Raw genomic sequence first — 16,109 nt, forward strand, 5'->3', positions numbered from 1 at the left:
TGCCACAGAGTTTACCCCAAAGAGTCTGGGAGGGAATAAAGACTGCCTGTCAGCCTCATGGGACCCAGCTTGGCGTCTGTGGTCTGTCTGTCTGTCTGTCTGTCTGTCTGTCTGTTCCTTCCTTCCTTCCTTCCTTCCTTCCTTCATAATTATCTCCCTCCCTCGCTAACCCTTCCTTCCTTCCTTCCTTCCTTCCTTCCTTCCTTCCTTCCTTCCTTCCTTCCTTCCTTCCTTCCTTCCTTCCTTCCTTCCTTCCTTCCTTCCACCTCCCATAATTTATGCTTTTGCCATGTAGCCAGCTCCCAGGAAGACCACAGTGCAGGTGTGGGGCCTAGCACCTGTTGTGTCCCTGGGTGCAATAGGCTTTGCCTCTAGTTATAATATCTTGTGCTCCACAGAGTGGCCATCTTTAATCCGCTCCTGTGGAGCGGTATAAATAAAAGAGTAAGGGCTAAAGGGGAGGAGAAATGGCGGGCTCTGTCCGTGATAAAAGAGGGCCCAATCTGGAGCCGCAAAGTGGCTCCTGATTGGGCACTCTGAGTGTCATTTCAGGGCCAAGCAGCCAATGGATTGGCCCGGCCTTGCCTGGGCCAGCCGGAGACTTGCCACTCCGAGGAAGGACCTTCCCTGAAGTAAGTCCTTCGGCCGGCTTCCCCTCGTCCTCGGGAAAGGAGCAGGGATGCCGCGTCAGAGACTCAGCAGGCCTGCTCTTTTCCCGATGCCCACACGCCCGCCTTAGCCAGGGGGGGCTAAAGGAGCGTGCCTGCTGCACTGCCGCCACCCTCGGCCCACTCCTTTACCCCCACACAACCTCGGACCCTGCCCGAACAGCCCGGCAGCGGCCTCTACCCGCCCCACCATCCACCTTCCCTGCGTGCCCCTCCGCCCACGTGCCCGCCAATGACTACCATTTCCCTACCTTTGTGGCCCGCCGAGCAGGGCACCTGCCCAGCCCCTGCATGCTGCCGCCTTCTCACTGCCAATCACGGACCTGCTGCTCCCTTCCCCACACCGCCGTCCCCACACCGTCCCTGCCCTTTGAGCCGCCCGCCTATACTGCGGCCAGGCCGGGGGAGGCCTGCGGGGCCCTGGCCTTCTGCTGCGCCCTCCCGCCCACACACCTCTGTGGGGGGTGGGGGGTCACCCATCCTTCCACAGGCTCCTCCTATGCCCATTTTTACAAATGGGCTTTCCCCCTAGTCCTAACCCCGCCCACGGTGCTGCAGACGCCGAGGACTAAATAAAGCCGTAAGGGCTTAGGGGGAGGAGTTAGGGCGGGCTCTGTCCGGGATGAGGAAGGGTGCCGATTGGCCCCTTCCTCCGGACAGACCATTGGCGGGGCCAATCGGCAGGCGCAAAGTGCCTACCGATTGGCCTCTCTGATTCCCGCCCTGCCGACAAGGGAGCCCCAGGCAGCCGCATGCAGCGCGGGGGCTCCCTTGCCTAGCGCCCGCTGTATTGTGATTGCAGCGGGCTTGCTTACTAGTGAATACATAAAACAGGAAAATATATTTTGACTTACAATCATTTATAAATGTCTGCATAGCTGAAAACCTTTCCAAAACAGAAGAAGAAGAAGAAGAAGAAGAAGAAGAAGAAGAAGAAGAAGAAGAAGAAGAAGAAGAAGAAGAAGAAGAAGAAGAAGAAGAAGAATGTTCCAGGGTAATATCTCAGAGGTATCTGCTTCCATGCTGATCACTCCAAAAGCAGTTATAGAGAAGCAAACACAGCTTGCCTTTGTAGCAAAGCCTACTTTTGGTCTTTAAAGAGGGCTTTGCAGTCATGGTGCATTTGCCTGCTGTGGTGTCACTTGTGCAAATCATCTGAGCTACCAAGCAATTATTTCTTTTGGTCACCACTAGCCTCAATACAGGATCACCAGCAATATGTTTCCTTCCCCAAATACAGCAGGCACACGAGTGCCTTCCAAATGTTAATGTTTCCTTTTGCAAGGAGGCACTTTGTTATCAGATAGTTTCCACTAAAGTCATTTATCAAAGCTCACTGGCTGGCGTCATTCCTTAGACTTCAAAGGAGAGGCACCAAGTGTGTCTCCAGCGTGGGGAAGCCAGTGTCCCATTTATTGCTTGCATGTTTTTCAGATGCCATGGGCAAGGGTTAAAATGTTTACATACCCACTGAATTTAAACGGCCCATTACTTGTCAAATGCCAATGGGAGAGACAGCTGGAGTATCTAAACTGAGTGCTTTGATCTTACTCTCTGTAGAAAGAGGTCATTTGGTTCCCCCAAGAACCACAGACATTTAGCTGATCCGTCTGCGGCTCAAGCAAGTATATTGTTGGCTATATTTTCTATTTGTCTTTTTGAAGTAGCTTAGAAGTAACACCTACTACATTTTAATTGAATATATTTGCCTACTAATCTTCTGTGTTGCCACACAAATTCTTGTTTGTATTTATGGTTACTGTGAGTAGCCCTTTACAGAGGAATTGAGCAATGCAGGTAGCCAGAAAAAGCAGCCGTTGGCTGTTGCTGGGCTGATATTGTGATGTGAGTTTGAATAGGGGACTTCTAGAACTACAGACCATAATTGTGCATGCAATTAAGCTGCCCTTAAGTGCCGTGAGATTTATCCAGCCTCACTGTGAGTGGGATTCATTGCAGCCGGAGTTGTCTGCAGCACAAGCAATGATGAAGAATTGAAAATTCTGCAATGCAGTGATTTTGCCCAGGGGAGTGTGATTTCAGTCGCTGGCAGAGTGTGCTACACCCATGAAGCTGTAAGAACAAGAAATAGCCGGGCATAACTTCTGTCCATATTTAGTATTATAGATAGCCCTCCTGGCCAAATAGTTCCTCTTCATTCGTCAGAGAAAGCAAGCAAGATTTGCAATCAGGAACAATATAAATTGCAGTTCTAAATGGGTTAAGACGTTTTTGCATAGCTTTGCAATTAAAAATAACCTGACAGGGAATTACTGGTTATTTTTTTTTTTTAACAAAGTCTGTCAGGTACGAAAGAACTAAAGTGCAGCATAAGTCCATTTTCCTTGTGTCATACACTAAAGTAAGTAAGTTGTACAACTGCAAATTTTGGAATAAAGCTTCTTTGTATTTCTAATTTAGTGTTTGTTCTTAGATTTCTGTGTATGAGTTTCAGGACCTTTAGTAACAGCAAAATATAATAGCAAGCATAGTCGCAGTTAATGTATGGTTGTAAAAACATCCATTCATTTAGTCTCACAGCACAGGGAAGGTCCAGCTTTCCCCTGCAGGCTGAAAGGCAAGGACGTGTTTATACCCTTGAAACTGCAGACTCCAGTCCCCAGCACAGGTCAAGACAGCCATGCTGCTGCTCCTTAGGTACTTGGACAGAATCTCTCCCATGGGAGGCTGCTAGGAATGTTTCTGTGCCCATGAGCCAACTGCACAAAAAATAGTTCTTTCTGCACTTAGCAGACGCCCATGAATGCCAACAGGGTCCTGCTGGGGAAGAAAGCCATGAGAGTCCTCCTCACTAAGGGGAGAGAGAATCCATCTCTGGATCCAGCAGCAGGAAAGCAGGGCAGGCAAAAGGCAGAAAGGAAATTAGGAGCTCCCTTACAAAGTTTTGTTGTGCATTGCCATGCACTGAGTAACACTTTGCTTGATAAGGTTACCAAGCTCCAGGTGTGGGCAGGAGATCTCCTGGAATTACAACTGACCTCAAGGGGATCATTTCCCCTGGTGAGAATGGCTGCTTTGTGGTCTATTGAATGTCTGTCCCTCTCCAGACACCACTCTCAGACCTCCAGGGACAGCAATCTTATCTGTGAGCATAATCTTTGGCATCCCCCTTTAAAAAAACTTATTTATATATATATTTATATATATTTATATTTATGGGTTGGGTATGGTGGGCTGGGGAAAACCCTGGCCTGAAACTTTGGAGAGCTGCTGCCAGGCAGGGTTGGCCAGGCTGAGCTTGACAGGGATACATGGATTTGTTCTGGCAGAATTATGGCTAAGGTGGCGGTCTCAGCCACACCAACACAAGGAGCTCTGTGTTGTATTGTTATTGTCACTATTATTAGGACATGGAATTGTTTGCCACTGTGGGTGCAAAATGACTGCTTTGTAGGAAGGCTTTGTGGGGTTGCACCCCATGCAGATCCCTGACCTCCTTACACTCCAGACCCCAATTTAGTTTTCCAGGTTGGATCTGGCAACCCTACTCCCCCGTCTCCCACCTGGCAACCTTAAGAATCACAGAGAAAGAGAAACATCCCTTGTGGTGACAACAGTGAAATGACCCAATTTTAAGCTGCATTGCTTATTTAGCTGTCACTTTTGTCTATGACTAGGGTCAAATTGTATGGACGTGTGACATGTGTTAAGACATTGCAAAGTTAGAAGATTTGGCCATCATTTATTTGTTTGTTTAATTTCTATGCTGCCATTCCCCAAGGTCCTAGGGTGGCTTACAATAATACATTTAAACATTAAAATTATTAAAACTAGTTTATGACCATTTATGTACTGGGAACTTCAGTGCCCCGGCTCCCGTGCAGGAGCACAAATCAGGGGCGGATGAGTTGCACCAGGCCAAATGCTCCCCCATGTGGGTGCAGGAAGAGGTGGGGCAACCTGCTATTTCTAAAACTCCAGCCTGCAACCTGGCATGAAACCTCCAGTGCGTAAACGGTATATGTTAAAAATTACAGTTATTTAAAAGCCCAGGAACTCCGGCTCTTTACCAATGGAGGGGGGGGGGGATAGAGTGCTAGGCTGATGTAACTCTGTAACTCAGTTATGTTTACTAGTTTATTTAGGTATGAACTGGCTACTAGTCCCCCTAAAAATAGGCTAGGTTAGAAGGACCCACATTTGTTTTTTGTTGCAGAAACCAACAAGGCAGCTCTCTTTGGTCACCATGTGTTTCCTCAGGCACAGAAGAGGGGCAAAGAGGGCTTAGGATGAGTCACACATGCTGCTTGAGGGCAGTTTTCTCAGCAGGCCAGATCCTGGACTTATGCTGCATACAGAAGAATGCCTGAGGCACTGCTTGGCCTTCTTGGAAACAAAGTGTAGGCAGCTGAAAGATGTTGGGCACTGAAACACGGAGGGCGGGGCCATCGTGAAAATAGGCACACAGGATCTTGGCATTATTCTTCCCTGTTCAAGTGGGAGCTGGTTTTGCAAGACAGCATCCAGGAAAAACTTATGGCAACACAGGGGTGTAAACATGGTCAGCATCCACTCACTCATTTTCGAAAGCAGAAAAATGTTCCCAAGCCATGAAATGTTTAAGCTGTCCCCTGTGGAGCTGTGAATTCAGAACTTGGAAGATTCTCATCAGTCGTGATGGGCACAGGTTTTGAAGTTGCAGGGTGCCACTTGTCACAGATAGATGCTTTCCTGAGAAAGCTGGAATGAAAAACAGTAAGCACATGATTTGGGGAACTGAACTTCCACAGTGACTTTGTTAATGACCCTGACACATTTGTGCCCCAGTTTTTGGCTGAGTTGTCCACAATTTAAATGCTTGGTGGAAATGTCCCCAGGGTCAAAGCTCAATAGAGAATCTCTCTTGCAAACTGCACAGTTTGTTAGATTCTTTAGCTTTCTCCAGGGTGGACATAGGGTTCAGCCATGTGTTTCTAATTTTGCCTGGCTATTCCTGCAGATTGGCAGGCCCTTCTGCCAGTGTCTCCAATGTGGGGAGAGGTTTGGCGTTCTGGCCGTACACCACCTCAAACAGAGGAAGAGCATTGTTGTAGGCAAACTCTGCAAATGGCAACAGCTCAACACAATTGTCCTGCTGGAAATTAATAAAACACCTTAGATACTGTTGCAGCACTTGAAAACAAACTGACTACTCCTGCCACTGATTATTTCGACAGGGCTCAAATGCAGATGAAATATCTGCTGAACAAACATTGCTGCCAATTTCTGGACACAGGGCATAAAATGAGCCTGTTCAGAGAATCCTTATTATAATTTTCCCAGGGCTGGGGAGGGGGATGTAAATCCATGATACAGTCCATGGAAATCACAGATCAGGGAGAGGTCAGGGTGTCCAGGGGCTGTAGGAACTCTCAGGGCTTGCCCATGCTCCATTTAGACATGATACACATAGTACAGCTCTTTGTCCTTTCTTAGGCTGGGCCACCAAAATTGATGTCTGACCAAATGTAAGGTTTTTTTACCTAGCAAAAACGTTCTTCTGCTTTGATACAATGGAACCACTGCAAGCTTTGTTTTCTTGCATTCGCTGGCACATAGAGAAAACCCTAATTTAGAAAACCCTAACAATTACCTTTAATCCGGGATGTAATTCTGAATCTTTTTCCAAAGCAGACTTGATCCATTCGAAATGCCCCTCCCAAGGTGGGTACTAATCTTTGTTTGTTTATAGCTGGATTTGTTAACCTCCACTCCTGGACCCAGCGTAAAATCTAACCCCCCCACACACACACACACACAAACACACCTATTGACAGGGCCTGGCTGTTTTCTTAGCCTGGCTTTGAGTCACTGCAAGAAGAACCAGCTGATGTGAAGTCAGCACTGAGTCCATGACTGCATCCCACCTGCTTTCATATTGAAGGAAGCGGGACATGGTATCTGCAAATTATAGTTCAGGGGATTGGACTAGATGACCCAGGATGTGTCTTGCAACTTTATTATTCTATGATTCTATGATTCTTGGCATGCTCATCAATGTGCCAGGCTCTCAAACTTCCCAGGCCAATTTTCACAGGCTAAGAATGTGCACCACTTCTAAACACTAAGAGCATAAATCAGTCTGTCAAGTCAGAATCAGAAGAGCCGTGAAAAATCACTGCACATTAAAACACGGGTGAAACATATATCATCACAAATCATAAAACGGGTCAAGAAAGCATGACATGGCAAGATCATGAAAGAAGGCACACAGGATCTGGACACTCCCTTGAACTAGAGGAATGATGCCACCCTCTCAGTTATGGCTATCTGCCTCCAGACATGAAGGAAAGTTATTTGTTTGTTTTAATTGTTAAATTATATGAAAGAAGTTGAAAGTATAAAATTCCACAGTGTAGGCTCAAACCTTTGGAATACTTTAAGGTTGCTTTTGTTCTGAATTCCAAGAAGTGAATTGCCTTTTAAAAATCATTACTAATAACAGTATTAAAAAGAAAAATTAGGCTAGAGTTGCCAACCTCCAGGTGAGGTCTGGAGATTTTCCAGACTTATAATTAATTTCCAGACTGCAGAGCTGGAGAAAATGGCAGCTTAAGATGGCAAACTGTGTGGTAAATTGCTGGTTCCAGGTGCAATTGCTCTCCAGATTCACCCCTCCAGAGATAGGCCCTGCCAGACTAACCTGGTTTCATTCTCTGACAAAGAAACAGGCTTACGAGATCATGGACACTCGGTAGATGTTGTTTACTTGAATTTCAATCAGGTTTTTGACAAGGTTCCTCATGATGTTCTGATGCGTAAACTGGAGGGCTGCAGACTGGGGCTGATTCCGCACAAGGACCAATGTTGCCAATTGGTCCCACAAAGTGGAAACGCTATTTTTAAAAGTGCAATCTCGGCGTTACGCACACCTGCTTTTTTAGTGGAATTCAGTATCGTTTCATTTGTTTCCCACAGGTTTCTGGTCTTGCAAAAATCACTAGACAGGAAGGGATTTTTCCTGTGCTTTGTCCCGCCCCTGGCCATCAGTCAAACGAACAGTCAATGGGCGGTTGTTATCATGCTCCGGGAAAGCCCCTTTCCCTTTAAGAAAAGTAAAAATAAAAAAACATGTTGCAACGAATATGCCTTGATTCTTCCTAACGAACAGACCCATCTAGCTGGCAGCTGGCGTGTGAGCTGGTGAGTCATCGTTACCACACTCCTCCAAGTGAAAAAAAATCCCCCCCCCTGCACGGGCATGATTTTCGGCCGAAAATAAAGGGAACTTGCAAACGGGGCTTTGTTGTGCTTGGGGACTTAGGGAGATTTAAAGCACTTCTGTGGAGGGACTGTAGCCGGAGAAGCCTCACTGGGTAAATGAAGGCTCTCTGGTTGGTTGCTTTCTGCTCGCTCCGGAAAAAAAAATAGCGATCGCTTCACCGGAAGTTTAGAGGAGAGAGCCAGGGGGAGGGACTGTGCTGGAACCGCAACAATGGGAACACACAGGTCTTTTTTGCTAGTGTTGCAGATTGTTTGCAAGAGTGTAGCGCTTTTCGGAGGGTGAATCCACTTTTCCCGATTTCCCTTTAAGCGCTACAACGAATCGCTTTTTGCGGGACTGTTACAGTAGTGTGGCAGATTGTGTGCGACGTCTTGTGGAACTGCAAATTAGTAGCGTTTACAATTTGCAAGCCTTCTGCTACTTTGAAGTCGTGCAGAATGGTTTTCAGATGGTTAGGTGGATAAGGAACTGGTGAGAAAACAGCAGGAGAGTCTTTCATCAGATTGGAGGGAGGTGAGTAGCCGGGTGCCACAGGGATCACTACTTGATCCAGTACTTTTCAACATTTTTATCTATGATCTGGATACGTGGCTCCACCCACCCACAATCTGCCTAAGAATGTCCAGCCTGGAGAAGAGAAGGTTGAGAGGGGACATGATTGCTGTCTTTAAATATCTCAACGGTTGTCACTTAGAGGAGGGCAGCGAGTCGTTCTTGTTGGCAACCAAGGAGAGGACCCACAGTCATGGGTTTAAACTACATGTAGAACAGTATTGGCTAGATATCAGGAAAACAATTTCACAGTCAGCAGTGGGATGGGCTGCCTCAGAAGGTGGCGAGCTCCCCCTCACTGGCTGTCTTCAAGTAGTTGCTGGACAGAACCTTATCCTGGATGCTTGAGGCTGATCCTGCACTGAGCAGAGAGTGGGACTAGATAGCCTGGATGGCCCCTTCCCACTCTAGGATTCTAGGAGTCCAGTTCAGCAGTGGGATGGGCTGCCTCAGGAGTTGGGGAGCTCCCCCTCACTGGCCGTCTTCAAGCAGTGGCTGGACAGATCCTTCTCCTGGATGCTTGAGGCTGGTCCTGCCCTGAGTAGGGGGTGGGACTAGATGGCCTGGATGGCCCCTTCCTACTCTAGGATTCTATAAGTCTAGTTGAGTCATGGAATGGGCTGCCCAAGGAGGTGGTAAGTGTCATACCATGGACGACAATGCTGGAAGGGAAGGGAGCATGTGAAGGGTGGGCGCTACTCAAACAAGAGCTATTGCATGCTCAATCAATGACTATTCCAGAAATACGAAAACACTGCAGGAGCTCTAAGAAGCCTATTTGGATGAACAGAGAACTTCAAGAGGAACTAAGAAAGAAAAGGAAAATGTTCAGGAAATGGAAGGAAGGACAGAGCTCTAAAGAAGAGTACCTACAGGTTACTAGGCACTGTAGATCAATCATCAGAAAGGCCAAAGCTGAGAGTGAGCTAAGATTGGCCAGGGAAGCCCATTGTAACAAGAAAAGATTTTTCAGTTATGTGAGGAGCAAACGTAAAGTCAAGGAGGCAATAGGCCCACTGTTGGGTGCAGATGGACAAACTCTAACGAAAGATGCAGAGAAAGCAGAAAGGCTTAGTGCCTATTTTACATCAGTTTTTTCCCACAGGTCAAAGTGTTTAGGCACATCTAGAGATGGCTGTAGCCAAAGGATAGTGTCTGGGTGGCAGGTTAACATGGATAGAGAGGTTGTCGAGAGGCATTTAGCTGCACTGGATGAGTTCAAATCCCCTGGTCCAGATGAAATGCACCCGAGAGTACTCAAAGAACTTTCCAGAGAACTTGCACAGCCCTTGTCCATCATCTTCGGAACCTCTTCAAGGACTGGAGATGTCCCGGAGGACTGGAAAAGAGCAAACGTTATTCCGATCTTCAAAAAAGGGAGGAAGGATGACCCGGGAAACTACAGACCAGTGAGTCTGACCTCTGTTGTGGGGAAGATAATGGAGCAGATATTAAAGGGAGCGATCTGCAAACATCTGGAGGACAATTTGGTGATCCAAGGAAGTCAGCATGGATTTGTCTCCAACAGGTCCTGCCAGACCAACCTAGTTTCTTTTTTTGACCAAGTAACAGGTTTGCTGGATCGGGGAAATTCGGTTGATGTCATTTACTTGGATTTTAGTAAAGCTTTTGACAAGGTTCCCCATGATGTTCTGATGGATAAGTTGAAGGACTGCAATCTGGATTTTCAGATAGTTAGGTGGATAGGGAATTGGTTAGAGAACCGCACTCAAAGAGTTGTTGTCAATGGTGTTTCATCATAGAATCATAGAATCATAGAATCATAGAGTTGGAAGGGGCCATACAGGCCATCTAGTCCAACCCCCTGCTCAATGCAGGATTAGCCCTAAGCATCCTAAAGCATCCAAGAAAAGTGTGTATCCAACCTTTGCTTGAAGACTTCCAGTGAGGGGGCACTCACCACCTCCTTAGGCAGCCTATTCCACTGCTGAACGACTCTGACTGAGAAAAACTTTTTCCTGATATCTAGCCTATATCGTTGTACTTGAAGTTTAAACCCATTACTGCGTGTCCTTTCCTCTGCAGCCAGCAGAAACAGCATCCTGCCCTCCTCCAAGTGACAACCTTTCAAATACTTAAAGAGGGCTATCATGTCCCCTCTCAACCTCCTTTTCTCCAGGCTGAACATTCCCAAGTCCCTCAACCTATCTTCATAGGTCTTGGTCCCTTGGCCCCAGATCATCTTCGTCGCTCTCCTCTGTACCCTTTCAATTTTATCGATGTCCTTCTTGAAGTGAGGCCTCCAGAACTGCACACAGTACTCCAGGTGTGGTCTGACCAGTGCCGTATACAATGGGACTATGACATCTTGTGATTTTGATGTGATGCCTCTGTTGATACAGCCCAAAATGGCATTTGCCTTTTTTACCGCTGCATCACACTGCCTGCTCATGTTTAGTTTACAATCCACAAGTACCCCAAGGTCTCGTTCACACACAGTGCTACCTAGAAGCGTATCCCCCATCCAGTAGGCATGCTTTTCATTTTTCTGACCCAGATGCAGAACTTTACACTTATCTTTATTAAAGATAATAGAGAGCCAGTTTATTAGAGAGCCAGTTTGGTGTAGTGGTTAGGAGTGCGGACTTGTAATCTGGCATGCCAGGTTCGATTCTGCGCTCCCCCACATGCAACCAGCTGGGTGACCTTGGGCTCGCCACAGCACTGATAAAACTGTTCTGACCGGGCAGTGATATGAGTGCTCTCTCAGCCTCACCCACCCCACAGGGTGTCTGTTGTGGGGAGAGGAATGGGAAGGCGACTGTAAGCCGCTTTGAGCCTCCTTCGGGTAGGGAAAAGCGGCATATAAGAACCAACTCTTCTTCTTCTTCTTCTAAATTGCATCTTGTTCTCATTTGCCCATTTTTCCATTGTGTTCAGATCTCGTTGAACTCTGTCTCTATCTTCCGGAGTATTTGCCAGTCCTCCCAATTTGGTGTCATCTGCAAACTTGATGAGTAGTCCCTCCACCCCCTCATCTAGATCATTAATAAATATGTTAAAAAGTACCGGGCCGAGCACCGAACCCTGAGGTACCCCGCTACTCACCTCTCTCCAGTCTGATGAAACACCATTGACAACAACTCTTTGAATGCGGTTCTCTAACCAATTCCCTATCCACCTAACGATCTGAAAATCCAGATTGCAGTCCTTCAACTTATCCATCAGAACATCATGGGGAACCTTGTCAAAAGCTTTACTAAAATCCAAGTAAATGACATCAACCAAATTTCCCTGATCCAGCAAACCTGTTACTTGGTCAAAAAAGGAAACTAGGTTGGTCTGGCAGGACCTGTTGGAGACAAATCCATGCTGACTTCCTTGGATCACCAAATTGTCCTCCAGATGTTTGCAGATCGCTCCCTTTAATATCTGCTCCATTATCTTCCCCACAACAGAGGTCAGACTCACTGGTCTGTAGTTTCCCGGGTCATCCTTCCTCCCTTTTTTGAAGATCGGAATAACGTTTGCTCTTTTCCAGTCCTCCGGGACATCTCCAGTCCTTAAAGAGGTTCCGAAGATGATGGACAAGGGCTGTGCAAGTTCTCTGGAAAGTTCTTTGAGTACTCTCGGGTGCATTTCATCTGGACCAGGGGATTTGAACTCATCCAGTGCAGCTAAATGCCTCTCGACCACCTCTCTATCCATGTTAACCTGCCACCCAGACACTATCCTTTGGCTACAGCCATCTCTAGATGTGCCTAAACACTTAGACCTGTGGGAAAAAACAGATGTAAAATAGGCACTAAGCCTTTCTGCTTTCTCTGCATCTTTCGTTAGAGTTTGTCCATCCGCACCCAACAGCGGGCCTATTGCCTCCTTTACTTTACGTTTGCTCCTCACGTAACTGAAAAATCTTTTCTTGTTACAATGGGCTTCCCTGGCCAATCTTAGCTCACTCTCAGCTTTGGCCTTTCTGATGATTGATCTACAGTGCCTAGTAACCTGTAGGTACTCTTCTTTAGAGCTCTGTCCTTCCCTCCATTTCCTGAACATTTTCCTTTTCTTTCTTAGTTCCTCTTGAAGTTCTCTGTTCATCCAAATAGGCTTCTTAGAGCTCCTGCAGTATTTTAGTCTTTCTGGAATAGTCATTGATTGAGCATGCAATAGCTCTTGTTTGAGTAGCGCCCACCCTTCACATGCTCCCTTCCCTTCCAGCATTCTCGTCCATGGTATGACACTCATCATGTCTCTGAGTTTATTAAAGTTTGCCCTACGAAAATCCAACATCCGCGTCTGGCTACAAGCTTCCTTGGCTCCCCATCTCAAAAGGAATTCTATGAGGACATGGTCACTTCCCCCTAGGGTCCCCACCTCCTTCACCTCATCCACCAACTCTTGCCTGTTGGTCAGTATTAAGTCCAGTATGGCTGAACCTCTTGTGGGTTCATCTACCATTTGATAAATGAAATTGTCAGCCAGGCAGGTCAGAAACTTGCATGACTGAGGACGCTTCGCAGAGTTTGTTTCCCAGCACACATCTGGGAAATTGAAGTCACCCATGATGACAAGGTCCTGCCGTTTGGATATTTTCTCAAGCTGCTCACAAAGTGCAGCATCCACATCCTCTCGTTGGTCAGGCGGTCGGTAGCAGACTGGAGAGAGGTGAGTAGCGGGGTACCTCAGGGCTCGGTGCTCGGCCCGGTACTTTTTAACATATTTATTAATGATCTAGATGAGGGGGTGGAGGGACTACTCATCAAGTTTGCAGATGACACCAAATTGGGAGGACTGGCAAATACTCCGGAAGATAGAGACAGAGTTCAACGAGATCTGAACACAATGGAAAAATGGGCAAATGAGAACAAGATGCAATTCAATAAAGATAAGTGTAAAGTTCTGCATCTTGGTCAGAAAAATGAAAAGCATGCCTACTGGATGGGGGATACGCTTCTAGGTAGCACTGTGTGTGAACGAGACCTTGGGGTACTTGTGGATTGTAAACTAAACATGAGCAGGCAGTGTGATGCAGCGGTAAAAAAGGCAAATGCCATTTTGGGCTGTATCAACAGAGGCATCACATCAAAATCACAAGATGTCATAGTCCCATTGTATACGGCACTGGTCAGACCACACCTGGAGTTCTGTGTGCAGTTCTGGAGGCCTCACTTCAAGAAGGACGTAGATAAAATTGAAAGGGTACAGAGGAGAGCGACGAAGATGATCTGGGGCCAAGGGACCAAGCCCTAAGAAGATAGGTTGAGGGACTTGGGAATGTTCAGCCTGGAGAAAAGGAGGTTGAGAGGGGACATGATAGCCCTCTTTAAGTATTTGAAAGGTTGTCACTTGGAGGAGGGCAGGATGCTGTTTCTGCTGGCTGCAGAGGAGAGGACACGCAGTAATGGGTTTAAACTTCAAGTACAACGATATAGGCTAGATATCAGGAAAAAGTTTTTCACAGTCAGAGTAGTTCAGCAGTGGAATAGGCTGCCTAAGGAGGTGGTGAGCTCCCCCTCACTGGAAGTCTTCAAGCAAAGGTTGGATACACACTTTTCTTGGATGCTTTAGGATGCTTAGGGCTAATCCTGCATTGAGCAGGGGTTGGACTAGATGGCCTGTATGGCCCCTTCCAACTCTATGATTCTATGATTCTATGATTCTATGATTCTATGATTCTATGATTCTCCCTCACTGGTGGTCTTCAAGCAACAGTTGGATAGATACTTATCTGGATGCTCTAGGCTGATCCTGCATTGAGCAGGGGGTAGGACTAGAGGGCTGCCAGGACCATGAGGACCAGAGGAAGCTGAGGCTGATATGGAGGGGTCTTTTACTCCTTCATGGCAAGACAAGTGCTTGACAGGAGGTTTGCAGATGAAGAAAAAATGGATTCTGTTTCAGAAAAAGGGCCCAGCAGCTGTGGAAATGACTTAGCAGTGAGAAAAAGGCCTTCTGTGGGGACCAGCATTTTGTTCCCCTTGACTGGTTTTGCTTGGATGCAAGGAGGAGGGCTGTGTTGCCATACATACTGCAAACAGGTGTCTCTCTGTGTGTGTGGGGGGGGGGGGAACCTGACAACGGGGTTTTCCTAAAAAAGGAAACAAAAAGAAAAATGGCAGAATAGCTCCTTCAGTCTATCACTCTTTCCCCGATTATCATGTTGGTCAGAGAAAGAAAAAGACAGAAAAAGAAGCAGCTCTGATGTTGGGGGTGGGGGGGGGCTTCAGTGGCATTCCTTGGGGGGGGGGCACCCAATTCCTTGCCCTAAGAGGTTCATCCCTAACATTTTTGCTGCTGGTTGTTGAATTTATTTTTCCACTATTTAAATTATTGACAACTATCTCTCTGTAAGTCTCTGATCGTATCAATCTGGTTTTTGGAGCTGTTCAATGACTACTTATTTGCATCCCTGTTAGCAGCTTTTTTAAGCTCTTGGCTTAGCCGTTTTAGGTTGGGGTGTAGCCTGTTCCTTGTTATTTCTTTGTTTGAGCATTATCTGTGACTGGAAGGTGATAAATAGGCAGAGTGGGAAGGTGTGTGGGGAGACCAGCTCTCCCAGGTCTCATTCTGCTGTTGGCCTCTTGGGTTACCGGACAGTTCTAGAGCGCTTTATGAATTTCTCCTTCCTGCTGTTGCAGCCATAAAATCCCTGTTTTGATTTTGTTTCTCTCTCATGCAAAAGGAATAATCAAGTCTTTGTTTTCACAGAACTTTGTGTTTCCCACCAAATATCTGTGTATGCCTTTTCTAGCACTACTTATGAACACGTAAACCAAAATTATATATTTTAGTGCCACAACACTCCCCATCACGTCCAATTCTGGAAACGTGAGTAAAAATACGCAATACAAACAAATCTGCAAAACCAACAGAGGAAAGCGGAGAAATTCATTCCTTGTCCTGCAGGGAGGTCGTTGGGCCAGCCCCAAACATGGCATGAGATGGGATTGGCAGACAGGACTGGAGCCCAGCCACTAGGAAGGCTTGACAGAAAGGCTTCTGAATGGGCGCTGCTTTACTTACTCATCCCCACCCCCACCCCCACCCCTCTCAGAGCAGCCTGGGATCAGGTGTCCAACTTTAGGGGCCAAGTAGGAATTTTGTCAGTGCCTGACGTGGGCAATACTCTTTCACCTGCTCCACGTTATTGCTGTGTTATAAATAGGCCCAGGTCTCTTGACTGGCCAAGGCTGGCAGGGACAGAGCCTGTTGGTAAGGGCGGGCAGGTCACCCTGCCAGCAGCCAGAGGCATCTCCTGATGAAGGGCAGCCTCATGGCGTGGCGGAGTGGGAAGCATCAGCCACGAGGCCGCATGCGTGCCAGGAAACTGCTGACCTGGCTGGCTGAGTCTGGGGCCAGAATCCAGTGGTCCACCTCATGATGAATGAGGGCTGAAGCACTGGAGACTCCTGGGGCAGCTCAAAGGAGCCCTTTGCCACAGTCTGCGGAAGGGGAGGGAAGACTGTGACACGAGAGGCAGTGGGCCTGGAATACACACCTCTCGGAGTTCGTCTCCCCCTGCGGTCCCAGGAAGGAAGAAGAGCTGTTTTTTGGACCCGAAGGAGGCCCAAGGCAGTTTACAAACATCTTTCTCTTCCTCTCCCCTCAACAAACTCCCTGTGAGGTAGGTGGGCCTGAGATAGTTCTGAGAAAATTGCCGTGTGAGAGCTGCGACTGGTCCCAGGCCACCCAGCTGGCCACCT

At 47.2% G+C, this 16,109-nt stretch overlaps 1 long non-coding RNA gene across 1 annotated transcript in view; it reads left to right on the forward strand.

Moving 5' to 3' along the window:
• The first annotated feature begins 2,121 nt into the window (after positions 1-2,121).
• Positions 2,122-16,109, forward strand: part of LOC143840493 (uncharacterized) — a 43,505-nt gene continuing 29,517 nt past the window's right edge. Inside the window, exon 1 of the long non-coding RNA XR_013232221.1 lies at positions 2,122-2,293. This is a non-coding gene — a long non-coding RNA (uncharacterized LOC143840493). The remainder of the gene's footprint in view (positions 2,294-16,109) is intronic.

Source organism: Paroedura picta, chromosome 6, assembly GCF_049243985.1.
Source record: "Paroedura picta isolate Pp20150507F chromosome 6, Ppicta_v3.0, whole genome shotgun sequence".
NCBI classification, from domain to species: domain Eukaryota; kingdom Metazoa; phylum Chordata; class Lepidosauria; order Squamata; family Gekkonidae; genus Paroedura; species Paroedura picta.